The sequence below is a fragment of the Manis pentadactyla genome, chromosome 5, assembly GCF_030020395.1.
Source record: "Manis pentadactyla isolate mManPen7 chromosome 5, mManPen7.hap1, whole genome shotgun sequence".
Lineage (NCBI taxonomy): Eukaryota > Metazoa > Chordata > Mammalia > Pholidota > Manidae > Manis > Manis pentadactyla.
The window spans coordinates 177,120,361-177,134,855 of record NC_080023.1 but is presented as its reverse complement, the minus strand read 5'-3'; the positions used below and the strand labels follow the sequence as shown (position 1 = coordinate 177,134,855).

The 14,495-nt window shown below is 62.6% G+C and overlaps 1 long non-coding RNA gene across 1 annotated transcript; it reads left to right on the top strand.

The window, feature by feature from the left end:
* Positions 1-8,011: 8,011 nt before the first annotated feature.
* On the top strand, positions 8,012-12,270 carry LOC130683919 (uncharacterized). Its single transcript, XR_008998054.1, has 2 exons — positions 8,012-8,141; positions 8,539-12,270. It is a non-coding gene; the product is annotated as an uncharacterized LOC130683919 (long non-coding RNA).
* Positions 12,271-14,495: the final 2,225 nt, after the last annotated feature.

Below are 14,495 nucleotides of genomic sequence, written 5' to 3'. Positions count from 1 at the left end.
CTCTGCAGTCCATGGGAGATGGGCCAGGAGACCTCCGGCACTGGGGTCCCCTTTCCCAGTGTGGGAGGCAGAAGCCTACCGTAAAACCCAAACGGCCACCCTCACAGCTGGCCTGGGGCCACAGCGCAGGGGCCCACGCGAACCGTGCCCCTGTGCTCGCTGTGTGACCTGGCTCATCAGCAGCCTGTTCTCTGCCCGTCTCCTTGTCTGTGAGAGGGTGTGTTGGGGACCCCGCCCAGCAGACACCCCTGCCAGAGCCATGAAGGACCCCCTCAGTGCCTCTGATTTCCTGAGTTCCCATATGCCTTCTCCAAGCCCAGCAGACCCACAGCCCCCGCCTGGGGCTTCTGATATCACAAGGCTACCCATGCTGGACTCACAGGCCAAGGTTCAAAGCCCAGCTCTGCCCCCAGCATGCTATGTGGCCTTGAGAAGTAGCCCAGCCTCTCTGAGCCTTTGGTTCCATCTGCCCCCCACCTCTGGCCACAGTGAGGGGTCACACACTGGTTTTGGGGTCACTCTGCACCATCAGAGGCAGAGTCCCAGACTGTCTGGGGGAAAGCCAAGGTGCCAACTGGCAGCCACCAAGAGCCCCGCTGAGCGACTAGCCACAGGGGCAGTGAGAAGAAAGAAAGGGCTTTGGGGACCAAGGGGTTGCCATTCGGGATGGAAGTCTCCATAGAGGGGGTGACCTTGAATTTGACCTTGAGGAACAAGTCGATTTTGATAAGAGGAGGAGGTATGGGCCGCAAGGAGTGTGTTCTGGGCAGCAGGAAGACACAGACACCCAAAAGCAGCCCAATCTCCGGTCCTGGACCCCCCTGTTCCCCAAAAAAGGTCCTGGAGCCCCCACCTGCATGGTGTCCCTGTCCTGTGCTGTCCCCCCACCAAGCCCACCACACTGACTTCCATGGACCGTCTCCCTCCTGCTGTGGTGAAAGGACTCAGACCCAATGGGACACCGAGGCATGGAGGGAGGGGCCCAGGCATCGGGCTGCCAGGGCGACGGGCTGGGGAACAGCCTGGTGGCCACGCAGTAGGCTCACAGATGTGGGAGCTTTGGGCAGCCACCCCACCCCCAGCTCCGTGAACCCACTTGGGTGCTGCTGCGGGCAGACCCTGTACTGCGTGTGGGACCTGAGCATCCCCCACGAAAGACCCCAGAGCATGGATTTGATTTGGTTATTCTTAGCGGGAAACCTGACTCAAAAGCCCTGGCAGATTTGTAGGAAATTGGTTATTCGTGCTCCAAATGAAAGAGTAAATCTTAGCCCTCATTAGTCACTGCCTGAAGCCTCTGCCCGTGCCCGTGGGCCTGCACTTCCTGCCTTGGTAGGCCGACGGCGTAACACTCTGTGTCCAGAGGGATTCAGGAACCAGAGCTGAGCAGCCCACTGCCTGCCTGGGCTTGTGCTTCAGGGGCAACCCAGGCCCCAGCGTGGAACCAGCCACAGCCAGAGCCGGGCGCCAGGGCCCACAGAGCTGGGTGCCAGGGCCCACGGAGCCTGGCAGCCCTCTCCTCAGTGCTGAAAGAGAGCCTGCCGTGGACCCAGGGACCCTCAGATGGTCCGGCAGCTGCCACCCGCAACGGCAGGCTCAGCGTGCTGGGGGCCACGCCTCCTGGACAGACCCCAACCGGGAGATGAAGGCAGGTGGACAGGTGCCCAGTGTCCCGCCCGAGGATATCCCACACTGGCCGGCGGGTCCTCCCGGAACTGAGCCCCAGAGCAGCCACCTCCCTGACCTTCCCCTTACTGTCCCTCCCGGCTCCTCGCCGCACTTGCTGGCACCTCCGTACAAACTATGTCCCCAGATCTGTGTCCCTGGGTCTGCTCCAGGCACCCCAAACCAAGAAGCCAGCACTCCCCACTTACCACCCTTTAGTGTTCCCAGAGCCCATGGCGGGCGAGTCCCCTCCTCGGCCCTCTGGCCTCAGTCCCCACGATTTCTTGGCAGTATCGGTGGGCCCCATCCTGGCTGTCCTGGGGTGGAAGTCTGCTAGAAGCAGCAATTTCCAGAGTGTGTCCCCAGGACACTCGGTCCCGCCAGACACTCCAGGGGCTGTGTGGCCAGAGGCTTGGCCACCACTTCCCAGAGACGCCTCTGGGCTGGGCGCTCACAGCCGGCGGGGCCCGCATGGGGGCTGCGTGACTTCTCAGATGAACTCACCAGGAACCCTCATTTCTGCGAATGCCTGTCAGTGCATGATGGGAACCTGTGCGCCCGGGCAGCTCCCAGCTCACCAGAGGAGAGGCTAAGACACTCTCACACTCTCAAGGCTGAAGCCACCAAACTTGACTTCCACGCTGGGTCTCAGGAGGACATAGTTCACACATCTGTGACGCCCTGGGAGCAGGAGCAGTGAGCCATCATGTTGTGTCTCCAGAGGCACACAGCACGGACCCCCTGCACCCCAGTGAGCTGGGAGTCTTGCCAGGTCCCCTGGGCCCCTCAGGCTGGGCGGGGCAGGAGCCCTCTGCCAGGCCTGGGTGGCCGTTACCACGGAGCTCACGGTGCCGTGACGCTCCCTGGGCCACCGTGCTGCACTGGTTCCGTCCTCCCCCTTCACAGATAAGGAAACTGGCCCAGAGAGGAAGCAGGTTGCCTGGCTCAGCCTCAGGCCGCCCCCCGGCTCTGCCTCTGAGCATTTCCTGGGCCAGGAACATTCCAGATGCCTGCAGGCGAGGTCACATCTGTCTGCGCTAGGCCCACCCACAGCCAGGTCAGACTGGACCTCGTCCGTGTGGCTGGCCCTTCACCTGCAGGGGACACGTGGGTGTGGTGTGCACGTGTGTGGGGGCTGTGCCCCTCTGTTACTCGGCTCCCTGGCTCTCACTCTCTGGGACTCAGTGTCTCCCCCCAACCCCCGTCGGAGTCCCGGTGACATGCCACCTCCCCCAGAGCCGCCCTCCACCCCTATGACTGCTACCGTCGACCTCAGCTCCCCGTCACCCAGATCAGCACCTTTCTCTCCTTGGGAGGTGAGGCCCCCCAAGGACTGGGCCTGTCACAGTTCCGCAGCACATAGTAGGTGCTCAATAAACATATGGACCCAGGTCTCTGATTAAGCGCAAGTTAAATAATTTAAGTGTTTGTGTTGGAGTCGGATTTGAAGGGGGTGCCCCTCACACGCCATTTATTCAGCTCAGCCATGTGTGTCCACGAGTGCCTGGGGGCGGGCGGTGTGTGCCCCTCGCTGCAGGGGCCGGGCCTGGCTGTGTCCTGCAGGGGCATGTCGCTGGCTTCAGAATATGTTGTATACACTTGTTGTCATGCCCAGAGGGAACCCCAAAGCACTGGTAACCAGCAGGCCTAGGGACGGCCAGGGAGAATCCCCTCTCAAAACGCCTAGCCATCATCTGGGTCTCATCTTACAGACCCCTTCCTACAGGAAATCCTCTCTGACCACTCAGGTAAGGAGTGCCAGCCATGAGCTCTGCATGTGCCTGGACCCCCACTGACTGTGAGCCTTGGGGCAGCAGGCGCCCAGCTCAGAACCCGTGAGCATCTCCTGTAAGTTAAGGTGAGGGTGGGGCTGAGCCTGGCAGTACCCAGGCCTCAAGGCTTCACTTGTCTGAGAGCCACAAATTCATGTGAGGCGCTTGCCACCAGATCACCAGAAAGTCAGGCAGAAAAATCTGACCTAACCCCCTAAACACTAAGGCCCTCAGTGTCCCCTGGCAGCGGGGCATGCAGACGGGGGTGTGATGGCCAACGTCACAGCAGTCTGGCTGGGCTGGTGCCCATGGTCAGGTCAAACGCCCCCCAAGACGTTACTGTGAAGGCATTTTCAGATGTGATCAGTGCTTCAATCAACCAACTCGGAGCAAAGTGGATGGGCCTGGGAATGGCACTGGGGGAGCTTACCCAAGCCCCGAGGCCTCACGAACAACGCCGTGCTTCTGGAAGGAGTTCTCCTCCAGGGAAGGGGCAACTCGGAAGCCCGCCCAAGGGCCTAGCCACCCGTCCTGTGGTCTTGGGCTCCACAGTCCCCCAGCTGGAATTCCTTAAAGTAAATCTCTCACCCCGACAGACAGACATCCAGGGAAGGACAGAGCTGAATAGACAGCTGACTGATAGATGGTAGACAGGTATAGGTGACAGATGATAGAGGCAGACAGACAGACACACAGACTGGTAGAGAAGTAGAAGCAGGTATTGACCGCCACCCATGTCTGTTTCTCCTAAGAGCCTTAAGGACACAGGGACACCAAGGCTGTCCCCACCCCCCAAGCACACAGGGGTCTAGAGGGGTGCGGCCGGCTCAAAGCAGGGCCCGTCCGGCCTTGGAGACAGGGATTCAGGAGCCCAGGCACTAACTTGTCAAGGTCAGCATAGCAGAGAGCAATGACCAGTCCCCCAAATTCACACCCCTCTTTCCCCAGGATCACAGTTCCCTCTAAAGCTCTGAATTTCCCAACATCACTGCACTTCCTGCCCTGCCCCCCAGCCCCAGTGTCCCTCCCAGGCCCACACTCCCGTCTGGCTGTCCACGAGCAGCTGTCCGGCAGCGGCCACCACCGATCAGCATGACCCAGCGCCCGTCACCCCTTTCAGCCTGAGGGGTGCAGTCTGGCGTCCGCCCAGCACCCTGCGCACCCAGGCTCCAAGACGGCTTCACAAGCAGCCTGGGCTGCGGGTCGGAATCACAGAACACTCATTGCGCCTGCGCTGGACCACAGACCGCGTGGAAGGCACTCGATGCTTTCTTGTCCAGCAGCCCTGACATGAGGAGCAGCTAGGAGGTCAGTGAGGAACCTGCAGGGCCCTGTGAGGTCCGCCCAGAGGAGGGGCCGCCACCCCGGGGCTCCCCTGCCCCTCCGCCCCCCGCAAAGGCTTTGGCAAAGGAAGGTGACCTGGGGATGCGACGGGGTTGGGGGAGCTCGAAGCCGAGTTCTTGGACCTGGGTTCTGTCCTGCCCTCCCTGCCTGCACTTTGCTTCCCCAAATGCAGCTGGTTTAGCATCAGCCCCTGCCCCTGACCAGAGCCCCTCGCCAGCAGTTTCTCAGAGCCTGGAGCAGTATAACGTCCACAGTGTCATATAACCCACACACAGCAGTATAACCCACACACAGTGTCAACATGTCAAAGCCCTGTCACTCAACGCGAGGGCCGCATGGCCTCTCGTGACCTTTAGTCCCCAGGCCTTTCCGGCTCAGCAGACCCGCCCCACCGCTGCAGCTGCCCGGGTTCTGGGTGTGGCCATGCCGAGTCCCCAGCAGGCCCCAGTGCCCCTCCGCTCGCCTGGGAATGCCCTCTTCCAGGCTGAGCTCAGGCAGGGATGGATCCATGGAGAAGGGGCCCAGCCTGGGAAGTTAGTGCCACAGCCGAGTGGGCACCCACAGGCCTCAGGGTGCAGGGGCCACCGAGGGGCCAGGCTTCCCTGCCAGGCGTCCCAGCCTCTGCCTGGCAAGGAGTGAGTGACCGCCCTCCTGTCCACCCCTGGCAGCCTCTGAGGACACGTGGCTAGCCGGCTGGAAAACAGGAGATGGAGGTTCAGAGACATGCTGCCCTTGCTCAGGGCCACCCAGCAGGCTCCACCCTCAGCCCCGATGGGACACCCCTTCGCCTTTGCTCCTCCTGGAAGGCCGCCTGCCCCAAGCCCCACAGGTCACTCAGGACCCCAAACAGCTCCTCCGCCTCTGTTCCACAGCAGACCCGGCTGCTCCCGACCCCGCTGCCCCACAGGTGCCGATCCCCATGGAGAGGTGCTGCTTGAGGGAGCCTGCGGCCCGCCCCGAGGCCCCCGAGGTGCCAGCACAGCCCCAGGCCCCCAGCAGCCACTGGGATGGACCAGCTCTGCCAGGTGGGCCCTTCTCTAGATGCTCTGGGCAGAAGCCCCACCCTGAAGTGGGCCCAGAGGCAACCCCCACCCCTATTCCCTCTAAATGTGAGTATCGGGGAGTCCTAGACGGTCCTGCCCCTCCCCCAGGACACATCTCAGGACAGTGGCTTGTGGGGGCCCTCTGGGCCTCAAGAAGCCCAGGGGCCACTCACTCAGGGGTGAGACTGCCATCTGGGTAAGATGTCAAAGGGGAATAAAAGCAAGTTCCATGGCTTCTGTTCATCAGGCCCAGGGCTGTCCGAGTCCCGTGGCCCCAGAGTAGCCAGCTGAAGGTCAGGGACAAGAGCACATGCAGGCAGGCGGGGCAGGGCTGCGGAGTGTCTGTGTGCTCTGGGGACACAGCCCTGCACCCCCTCAGTAAGGGGCGGGCTCCATATGCTCAGGGCCCCTTCTGATGCCCCTCCCGGGGCCATCATCACAAGGGAGAGAGATGGAGGGATGGAGGGAGAGGCGGAGGGGGAGGGAGGGAGAGGGTGGGAGAGGGGAGCAGAGATGTACCGATGAGGGAAGAGGAGCAGTGGGGGGCACAGGCCTGCTGGGTGGGGGCTCCAGGAAGGCCCGCTGTGCCGGCCTCTCCAGCTACTGGACAGGAGGCTGGTCACCTAGTGGCTATGCTGCCTGGTTCTGGAAACTTCTGTCTGGGTTTGAAGCCCAGCTTGGCTGTTCCATGGGCACTGACCTTGACGAGGCCCTCAGCTTATAAAATGGGGCTAATAGCAGCAATCTGGGTGAAAGTGCACCTGAGAAGGTGGCTGAGCCAGGCCTGGCCCGCCCCTCAGGCGCCGTGACTCCCCGGTCCTGGCCCACTGCCAGCAGGGCCGTCGCCGCGCTCTCCAAAGGCAGCCCTCCAGACCTCCACTTTGGAAAGAAGGCCCTGCCCCGGCCGCCTCCTCCTGGCCTCACCGGGAAGCAACACCAGGGAGAGTGGGAATTTACAGCATTTTCTTCAGTGCTTTCCAAGGACAGACACTGGGCGGAACCCTCAAGAGGAAACAGCTCCTCGGGTGCCTGCCTTTGCCAAGTGCCAGGCCTGAGCCCTGGGCAAGGTGACAGGACCGCTGTGCCCAAGCTGCGGACGCCAAGGGAGCCGCGCCGAGCTGGAGAATGCCGCTTGAGGCCCCCGTCCGGGCCGGCCTGGCCCACACGCCGCAGACCTGCCGGGGCAACCCAGAGCTCACAGCGGGCAGTCTGGGCTCCTCTCTGTGCCCTGGGACCCCTCCCCCCAACACACCTGAGTGGCTACGCGCTTCAGCGCTGCCCCCTCTGCACCGCCTGCTGGGCATGGGTCCCGCCCAGTGGCCTGCCCACTGGCCCCCAGCTGCCCTTGGGCAAGCGCACTTCCCTTGTCCCAGGACAGGATGCGAGCGAGCAGCCATAGACGAGGCCTGACGGCAATTATTAGCATGCCATTATTAATTATTAATATAGCAAGACAATTAATACAGCTCCGCATTAATAAATCATGTTTCAGGGCTCCAGCCTGTGGAGGGCACGTCAGACACCTGGCAGGCCTGTTTCAGACCAGGGAGTCCCCGGGACATGGGCTCTGCGAACTCCTCGCTCCAAGTCCTGCCCAGGACCCTTGGTGAGCAAGCATTGCAATTAACATGCTGAGACTCAGATCAATGGCTCTGATTGTGCAGCTCCGGAGGTTGTCATCTAGAGCTGCCCCGTCCTCTGCCAGAGGCTCTGCTCCTGGGCACAGGACACAGGGAGGGCGCTGCCCTGTGGCACCCGGGACCCTCAGCCCTCCCAGGGCCAGGCCGGCAGTGGGGGTGTCGGCGGGAGCTGTCCTCCTGCAGGTCCTGAAAGTGCATTGCTGTGGCCGAGTTCTACCTCCCTGGGCAATCAAACGCTGTGCACACGTCCTTGACCGGATGGGGCGGGTGATCCTTTCCCGGCTGGTGTTGCACGGGGGCTCTCGGTGAACCACTGGCCAGTCCTGAAACCAGAGGTCTCCAGCCTCCCCGGCCCCCGCCAGTCCCATGAGCAGGCTTTTGCCAGGTTGGGAGCTCCTGGCATAGGGAAAGGGGGCTGTCCATTTGGGGGAGAGTGCATGCCTGACGTGTGAATGCAGCTGCTGTGTTTATTTTGTGTTGGCAATTGGCAGGATGGGTTACAAACCATCTAAATTAAGAGCTGATGTGATCTTCACTGGGAGTGGCTGGGTCAGGCTGCGCTGGGGGGCCTGCTGGGAAGGCTGGAGCTATTGGAGGAGGCCTCTCAGAGGGGGGCTCAGCTGACCTGTAAGGATGCGCCATCCAGTAAAGGTCAAGGCAGATGGCAAACTGATTCTGTAAGTGCCGGCCCCCCCAGGCAGCCCCTCTTGCCTGAACACCCAGCACAGACAGGTTGGGGGGATGAGGTCCAGGGCCTGGGTGGGGCAGGGGGCATCCCCGGATGGACTCAGAAGCAGCACCCCTTCAGTCCAGCCCTGGAGCCCTCCAGAGAGATGCCAGGACAAAGAAGGACAGGGTGTGTGGGCTCCCCGGGCCCTGCTGCAGCCCCGGGCCCCCAGCAGCCCCCAACGCCAGCGAGAAGGCGGACGGGAGTAGAAAAAGCCCAATGCGGCAAGCAGCAGCTCGTGGGCGCTGCAGTTCCACTCACCTGGGGGGCGGTCTGGCTACGGGGGTGACGCTTTTATGAATAAGGGGGGCACTTAGTCCAAAGGGGGGCTTTGGTTTCATCACTAGCGCCATCAGGCCTGTGCTGAAAAGCCGCAAACCATTCCATCAGGCATTGTGTCCAGGGGCTGGTGCCGGAAGACACAGAAACCCTTCATCTAGAAATTAGGATCAGGCTTGCTCCAGAAAGAAGCCTGTTTCTGGGGGCAAATAGGTGGGAAATGCCACGTGATCTGTTTTACTTTCCACTCCAATTTCGGATTGGAGCACATGTCCTAGGCTATCTCCCTGGGGACCTGCTGGCAAGGCCCCACTCAGACGTGGGAGAAACCCACTCACTTAGGTGCAGACACCTGCCAAGGCCCATCTCAGCACATCCTGCTGGGGTACCCCTACTGTGTGCGCAGCACAGTCCTGGGAGACGGGCTCAAGTCCACTGAACAGCCCCTTGGGCCCCGCTGGGGCTGTCCTGCGTCTCCATTACATTGTGCTTATGAGACGTGCTGGTTTGCTAAACGTCCATATTCTCACGCTTCTGTTCTCACTATCCTCAGATATAAAGTGGGGCCAGAGCACAGCAAAGCAGTTCAGCCCCACCCGCCCAGTACCGATGGCAGAGCTGTGGGAGTGCCCGGCAGCTGCAGGGGCCCCTCGATGCAGCCTTCCCTTCTGCCCGCCCAGCGCCCTCCCCTGCCTGTGACTGGGAGAGCGAGGGGCTCGCCCGCAGTCCCACGGCTGCCCTGGCCCAGCTCCCCTTGGGGCCTTGCTTGGGTGAGCTGCCACCCTGCTTGTGTTTATGAGCCTGGGGCTGCCAGGGGCCCTTAGCCTCCACCCGCAGGGGGCCTGCCTGGAACAAAGTGGAGCTGGATGTGGGAAAAAACAGTTTCTGATGACAGAGCTTCAGGTTCTGGACCCGCTCTGATTGGAGGCCCTCCTGTCTGCCGTGAGCCAGTAAACTCCCCTTCTGAGCTGGGATGGTCTCCCCACAGCACCACGCCACCTCGGACCCGGAGCTGAGGCCGGCCCTCCCCCGGGGGTCTAGCTCAGGCCTCCTCTCAAGGCAGCGTCCAGCACAGGTGACGAGATGCTGCTCAAGACACGCAGTGCTGGCCCTCCCGCGCGTGAGTCCGAGAGCAGCTGGGACAGAGGGGCCAAGTACAGAGGCCACGTTCTGCGTGCTCCCACTTACGGAAGCTTCTGGAAAAGATGGGTCTAACCCCTGGTGGTGGAGAACAGACCAGCGCTGGACTGGAGCCAGGACCCCGGGCTTCAAGGGCTCAGGGGCTGTAATGCCGCCCATTGAGGAGGCAGAGCAGGGGTGGCTGGTGACCGTGGGCCCAGGGAAGGGAGCGCAGGAACGCCTCTGTGCGTCCTGGGTGGAGGGGCATGGGGCCCGCCAAGGAGACCCCACACAAACCTTGGCTTGACCACCTCACTCGGAGCCTCACCTCAGGCCCGCCATCCGGGGTCCAAGCAGCCTCTCCCCTGCCTGCACCAGCCTGCAGGAGGCCACCACCCCAAACGTGGCAGTGTGGGGAGTCGGTGGGCTGGGGTGGGGCCCGTGGGTGTGGATATCTGAGCGTGGGCATGAGGCGGGTGTGCACACGTGTCCCCAGCCGTGAGCCTGGGGACGTGGGACAGAACCAGACCCGCCGTGGGACCCAGGGAAGCCCACCGGGACTCTTGCTGGCACCTAAGGCTGTTCTCATTGCCCTGGGAAGTCTTGGGCGGTGGGAGAGGGTCTCCAGAGGTATGGGAGCCCGGACAAACCAGGCTGAGACTGAACACAAGCACCCCACCTTCCCGGGGGCTGTTAAACAGCAGGGGGGGCCCTCCTGCGCTGGCCCGCCTGCCCCCGCCCCGCACCACCCGCCCCTCTCACGCAGCGGGGCTTGGGGCTGGCTGCTGGGAGAGCAGCTCGGTGTTGTTGGACAGAGGGAGGAAGACTTCCTTTCAGATGAACATTTCCTTTTTTTTAGGAAAATGTAAGGGGCATTTCAGGGCCACCTTGTAGGAAAGGAATGTTCAGGCAGGAGCTGGGGCCAGGATTTCCGTCCAAAAGCCACAGGCCCTCAGCCTCTGAGGCCTGAGACCCCGAGCCCCAACCAGACGTCACTGGTACCACTGGACACAGGCCTGGAAGATGGGGAGGCTGGGGGTGGGGGCGCCCTCATCCGCTGTGGGCACCAGGTCCCTGATTGAGAGGAAACCCCTCCCAAAGTTGCCGGGTCCTTGGCCTCCGTAGGGGCAGGTGGTGCACCCCCAGACCTGACGCGTCATTTCCTGTCTTCTTCAAGAGCCGCCAAAGCCCCTGAGGTTGCAGCTTCTGCCCAGAGACCTGGAGGCAGAGTTCCCGACACTGCCAGCCCCTGACTCCCGTGCAGGGTCTTGGGGGGCACACGGCCCTCACCAATATTCTCCAGCTTTCAGGGCAAATGTGCCTGAGGACAGGCCTGGCGGGCACACGGGGCATGAGGCTGGAATGGGGGCCCCATCCAAGGGTCCCAAGCCGAGTGTCAGGGACAAGCAGCACCATGTGGACACGCGGCAGGCACCCTGGCCTGCAAGGCCTGAGGAGGGTGGTGCTCGGGCCAGGGGGCCACATGAGGCTGCATGGCTGCAGGGGGCAGGGGAGGCCTGTATCTTGAGCTCCTGGGGAAGTTGGAATGTTCTGGGGATCCATCAACATCCCCAACAGGCCTCAGGGGCAATCACGGTAGGAAACCACTGCGGGAGGGAGCCCGCAGTGGAGGGGCCGGCGCAGCTCAGGGGCCGTGCCCACAGTCAGGGCACAGAGCACACGTCATCCCGGGACTGACAGCCGAGGGTAAGCAGGGCAGCTCCAGCACAGGGAGGGCCAGGGCTGCCCCTGCAGGGCCCCCGAGCATGGGGCTCAGGGTCGGCCCCCGCTGCCACCCCGGCCGCTGCGTCAGGTGCCACCAGGAGCATTCAGACCCTCTCCCAGGGGGAAGTAAAGATGGAGCCGGAGCTGGGGAAACACAAAGGCTCCTCCCCAGCATGGGGCCCTGCCCCCCACCTGCCCCTCTGCCCCAGGACCCCAAGGCAAGATGGTCAGGTGCCCGCACAGCTAAAACTCAGAGACCACGAGCAGGACCACAGAAGTGGCTGACTGAGTGCTCCATGCTCAGCCCGGCCAAGGGCCCTAGTGGAGGAGGCAGGCTGGGGACACAGCCAAGATAGAGCGGGGCTGCTGTGTGACTGCGGGCAGGAGCCCCACCCTCCCCGATCTCCCTGATGCCCAAGCACTCGGCGGGCAGCCGCACGCAGCCCTGCTGAACACAGACCCTGGACTGTCATGAGCAGACGGGGGTGTAAGGCAAGAGGAAGTGTGGTTCCCCACCTCGAGCCCTTGACCCTACACCACACCCCGCTTCCTGGGCCCTGGGAGCGGCCTTTGCCTAGCTGGGTGCTGGTTCCCAGTGAACACCTGCTCCGGAGATGGGGCGTCAGGCCTGAAGCCATATGGCGGCCGTGGTGAGGAGCCTCGGCAGCTCCACCCCAAACCTCATGACCCAGACGTCAGCCAGGACCCAGGATGGAACCTCTCCGCACTGCAGAGAAGACGCAGCACATGCCCAGCAGCTTGGGCCTGGGCGCAGGCTCTGCCCTGCCACCAGCCCCTTATTTTGCACATCTGCCAGGTGGGCCGGGCCCCTTCGTGCTGCCCCCTGCACAGTGAAGGTGTGGATGGGCCATGGGTGGGTGAGGGGTTTCCCTGGGGCCTCCCCTCATCTGTCCCCCAAACATCTACTAACCAGCTAATAACAGCAACAAAACAGAGCCCCTGCTTTCCACATACACCAAGACAACATGCGTGTTTGCTGCCCATTTGACCATTTAATGCAGCCCAGGGGTGGCACACTGAGGCCCCAGGGCCAAATCCCAGCTGTTTTTATGCTGCCCAAGAGCTGAGACTGGCTTTCACATTTTCAAATGACTAAAGGGGGGAAAGCAAAGAAAGAGTAGTATTTCATGACCCGTGAAAATTACACGGAATTCAAATTCCAGGGCCCATAAATAAAGCTTTACTGGAACCCCCAGACGGTGGTGAGCAGGGCTGCCTGGCCACTGCCTGCCCCTGAGCCAGCCGTCACCCGCCTTCTGCCAGGCGCTTGTTCGTGGCTCCCAGTCACTTCATACACAGCCTCTTCGCGGTCACCTGTGATGACTAGGGGCAGATGTGGCCCTGGGCCTGGGCTGCAGTTCCCGCTGGGCATGCTGGGTGGGCAAGGACCAGCAGCAGCCCCCTTTCCGGTAACTCAGGAGCTGATGCCCACGGCGTGGACATGGGGGACAGGAGACAGTCTCAGGGTGGGGGGAGTAGCCAGGAGCAGGGTGGCCTGGGCCTTACCCCCAGCCAGCTTAGGGCAGAGGCTGGGCCAGACTTGGGGGTGACCTTCATCCTATCCCACTTCCTGCATGGTGGGACCCCCTGCTCTGGCAGGGAAGGGACCCCCCCACCCCACAGCCACGGCCTTTCAGCCACAGGGATATTGCCACTGGCAGGTGTCAGCGCAGATCAGAATCTGTGTGGGTGTGGACAGGAAGGTCCGGGCTGGGCCCGAGTGTGGACAAAGCGTCCCCACCCACGGTCAAGGTCATGTCCCGACTTGAACCACCAGCTCATCTTTGAAGGCTCACTGCCAGTCTGGGCTTCCTGAGCGGGTGCCTGGACAGGACTGGCCCTGGTCTCGGCCCTGCCCAAGGCTTCCCGTGAGGCCGGGTCCTCCGTTCCTGGGCGGCTGACAGCCCGGCCACCCTGGGAGATGGATGTGGACTGTGCCTAATCAATTGAAAAGCTAACTGATCAGCTTCTCAGGGTGGCAGGCCAGCTGTGCTGGGGGTGGTAGACTGCACAGAGGCCCTGCATTTTCCTTTCTGAGGATGAGGGCGTAGGCCCCGGAGTCCTTGGCGATGTGTGGCATTCCACATGGGCCCGAGAGCTTCTCCAGGCAGCGGGCAGGCAGGAGGGTGGGCAGACCGGGCCTCCCCCGGCTCCTCAGGGAGGGGGCTTCCAAGGCGGGCTTACACATGTGGGCTCTTGGGCGGGGGCAGAAAAGGCCAGGCCCTGCCTCCCCCATGGGACCTGGAGCCCCAGCAGGGCCTGGCGATCCCACAGCTGGCTGCCCCAGGACATGGGGTGGCTTCAGTGATGCCAGGACACATGGGCGCAGGGACTCAGCCTGCTCCTCCCCCAGCCACCCCACAGTGACGTCCCTGAGGCCACCCCATCACCTGGACACCTGCCACCGCAGAGGGCCTCCTGGGGCCAGGATCACTGAAGGAGAAAGCAAAGGCCTGGGGGACGGGGACGTCAGCCTCCCAGGGAACAGGCCCCAGACCCCACGCGCAGGCTCCAGGACACACATTTTCAAGGAACGCTCTGATGTGGAGATGCACGTTTATTTTCATAGGTTCCTGCCACCACTGGGCCTCAGTGGGGTTGGCCAGGAACGCCACCCCAAGGGCAGCCAGGGTGCGGGCGGGGTGGGTGTTGGCTTACTTGGAGCTGACCGCGGGCCGAGCTGGGCCTCTGTGTGGCATCCGCGTGGCTGCCGTGTCCTCAGCCTGGCCAACGGAGCAATCAATGCACAGCTACAGCTGGTTGAAGGGGACCAAATCCATTGAACAGTTGATTTGGTTCCATTTTACCAGCTTTAGCAAAGCATTTGGCTCCCGGATCCACGGGAGCAGCGATGCCGACGGCGACGGTGACTCCTGGTGTGACATCCGGATGAGATGGGGTGGCAGGGACCCCGGCCCTGCCCCCTCCCTGCAAAGCCCACCTTGGCCGGGGGGGGCCCTCGAGCTCTTTGGGGAGAGGGCGTGAGAACAAGGGGTCACACACAGACACTCGTGCCCACAGATGTGTTTTCACCACCACTCACGCCTGCTTGCATCACAGACACCACCACGGGCCCTCCGGCTGCCCTACCCGGCTCACCTGTTGGGATCCCAGATGGGCAGCTGTGGGCAGAGGGGCCCTGGCATGGATGCATCCATTG